Here is a 3,648-nt window from a genome sequence, read left to right as displayed (position 1 = left end):
TCATCAAACGAAAGGTATAAGTATGTTTTGTTCATAAAGGAAGTTTTAAAACGAAGGATGACTTCGGTCAGTCACCACGGTCTTTATACCTACTGAAATAAGGTGAGACCAGTGGCCATGGCTCCGTATATGAGTCCCTTAAGTGTGGTAAAAATCTCAGAAGCAAACTCGTCTTAGTTTGACCGTGGCGACGGTTTAAGTGCGAGTAGGTCAGAATTTTCTGCACAACGTTAAAGGACCTAGTGACGATCGGAGGGCCATAAATCCTAAACCGTAACTCGTATTAAGACGAGTCCTAAACGAAAAATTATCTACTCGAACAGAGCCAACTGAATATCACAGTTACAGTATCCCAGGTTTTCGGGTATGACTCATAAAACAGTAAAGAGGAAACAGGAACAGGAAACAGAAAAGTAAATGGACCTAGTGACGATCGGAGGGCCATAGACTCGAAACCGTAACTCGTATGAAGACGAGTCTTATATGAAAAGTTATCTACTCGAAAAGTTCTAACCAAAAATCAAGGTTAGATAAGCCCAGACCTAATGGTCTGTTACGAACTCAGCTGATCAGAAAGTTGGACAGAAACAGTATGTTAAGTGAGTTCCGGTGGTCTTGGTGCTTGATGTTCATCATGGTTCTCATCCTTGATGCATATAGCTTCAAGTGTACCACTCACGAAGGTGTTTACATCATCTTTAACCAAGTCTTGACCATCATAACCCACATGCAAGTTTATGTAAAGTCATTAAGTTAAATCATAAGTACTAACACTTGAATCCTTACTTTAGTGAAACCATAAGTTACAAAACTTTGATTATCAACTAGTAAAGTGTAATTAGAGTGCAAGAATGAAAGTGATAAACTAAATAAACAAGTACCAAGTTCATGAGTTCCATACTTTTAAAGATTCAAGCCTAGGTCTTGATCTTTAGAAAGTAAACTTTAAGTTTACTAACATGGATGCATGTATGATTTTTAGAACTTATGAACTTTAATTCTTTAAAACACTAATTGTAGAACCATAAACTAGAGAGTTTAGATCCTTGGATGTTCTTGAATAACAAGATAATATGAAGAACAAACTAGGAAGTTTGGTTCTTACAACAAGTAAGTAAACACTAACTAAGAACATGTAACAAAATAACAACAATGAACAAGTAACTAGTCAACAACATAAAACAAGTGATGATGATGATTATGCATGTGTGTGTGTTCGGTTTTAGGGAGAAAAAGAGAAGGAAAAGATTTCTTGCAACTTACCAAGTTAGAGAGAAAGAGAGAAGAATGAAAGCAAGTAAGAGTGTGTGTAATATGAAAGTGTAATGCTAGTAATAAGGTGGTCAAGATTTTTGAAAACCAAACCCCACTCCCCTAGGCCATATGGCCGTGATTCCCTCACCACCAATGGGGGAGGTGGTGCCCATCATGTTTATGCATGCTTCCTTGACTCAAATTTGGTAATTAGGGGTGTTTTATGGAAAAAGAATGGGTAATTAACATGCATTTAGATTCCTTACTAGTTAGTTAATCCAATTAAGTCTAAGTGATACTTACATAAATAAAATGGGCTAATAAGTCCATTAAGGTGAGGTAGGGTGGGCTTATAAGCCTTATTCATGAGTCCATTAGCTTTGTTAAGCCCAAGTTCAAGTATTTAACAAATAAATCCAATTAAAGCCCAAATAACTAACTAGTCACCATAGTTAATTAAAATAATTAATAAAATTAATTATGAATGTAAATAATACTTGAAAATATTATTCGTGCAAGTTCCGGGTGTCACAAAGACGTTTCGGGCAATTAAAGTCAAGTTCGGGCAATCATGGAAACAAGTAAATGTAATAACATACATTTGTTTAATCACAAGTATTAATAATAATAATTATTAATAAATAAAAGTTGGAAAAATCCAGGGTCGTTACATTACCCACCTGTTAAAGAAAATTTTGTCCCGAAATTTTAAGCTGAATCTGAAGGTGATGGAGGAGGTGGGAAAAGGTGAGGATACTTCTGTCTCATTTGATCCTCTCGTTCCGAAGTAAACTCAGGTCCTCGTTTGGTATTCCATCGAACTCGAACAATCGGAATCCTATTGTGTTTCAACTCCTTGACTTCACGTTCCATAATTTCAACAGGCTCTTCCACAAAGTGAAGTTTGTCGTCAATAGTAAGTTCCTCCAATGGTATGATCAGTTCAGGTGGAGCAAGACACTTCTTCAAGTTTGATACGTGGAAGGTAGGATGAACTGAGCTTAATTTTGTTGGAAGGTCAAGACGATAAGCAACGGGTCCAACACGCTCCAAAATTTCAAAAGGACCAATGTACCGCGGGTTTAACTTTCCGCGCTTTCCAAAACGAATCACACCCTTCCAAGGTGCAACCTTCAACATAACGCGGTCACCAACGTTGAATTCAAAGTCTTTACGTTTACTATCAGCATAACTCTTTTGGCGATCACGAGCTACCTTGAGTCTGTTTTGAATTTGGGCAATCTTCTCTGATGTTTCGTGGACTATCTCGGGCCCGGTGAGTTGCACTTCACCTAGCTCGGCCCAACAAAGAGGAGAACGGCACTTGTGGCCATACAATGCTTCAAAAGGTGCAGCTTTAATGCTCGAGTGGTAACTGTTGTTGTAAGAGAATTCGGCGAGTGGCAAATGCCTTTCCCAGGCCTTTCCAAAATCAATAACACATGCACGTAGCATGTCCTCCAAGGTTTGAATTGTTCGTTCACTTTGCCCGTCAGTCTGAGGGTGATATGCAGTGCTCATGTCGAGACGAGTTCCCATGGCTTCTTGCAAAGAACGCCAAAATCTAGAAGCAAATCGAGAATCGCGATCGGAGATGATCGATAAGGGTATACCGTGTCGTGATACAACCTCTTTAATATAAAGTTGAGCAAGTCTCTCCATTGTATCGATTTCTTTCATTGCTAAGAAATGTGCAGTCTTGGTAAGACGGTCAACAATAACCCAAATGGTATCGTATCCGCCCACTGTCTTTGGCAGTTTGGTGATAAAGTCCATAGTTATCATCTCCCACTTCCATTGTGGGATTTCCGGCTGTTGAAGTAACCCAGAAGGTTTTTGATGCTCGGCTTTAACCTTTGAGCAAGTCAAACACTTACTAACATAAGCTGCAACGTCTTTCTTGAGATTCGGCCACCAATATTGTTCTTTAATATCATGGTACATCTTGCCCGCTCCGGGATGAATCGAATATCTTGACTTGTGAGCTTCATCCAATATGAGGCTCCGTAGGTCTCCATAGCGTGGTACCCAAATTCTTCCGGCATAACATCGGAGTCCGGATTCTCTAACCTCGAATTTAGAGACGAGAATGTTCAAATATTCATATCGTAAGTGCTTCTCTATGAGAGCCTGTTCTTGGGCTGCTCGGATTTGGTTCTGGAGATTGGAATGAATCGTGATGTTCAATGCTCGAAAGCGAAGAGGTGCCGATCTCTCCTTTCGGCTTAAGGCATCAGCAACAACGTTGGCCTTACACGGATGATAGCGAAGTTCACACTTGTAATCATTTAGTGTCTCAATCCACCTTCGTTGTCTCATATTCAAATGTTTCTGATCGAATATCTCCTTTCGGCTTAAGGCATCAGCAACAACGTTGGCCTTACCCGGATGATA

Source organism: Rutidosis leptorrhynchoides, chromosome 3 (genome assembly GCF_046630445.1).
Source record: "Rutidosis leptorrhynchoides isolate AG116_Rl617_1_P2 chromosome 3, CSIRO_AGI_Rlap_v1, whole genome shotgun sequence".
NCBI lineage: Eukaryota > Viridiplantae > Streptophyta > Magnoliopsida > Asterales > Asteraceae > Rutidosis > Rutidosis leptorrhynchoides.
Note: the sequence above shows the minus strand (reverse complement) of the source record.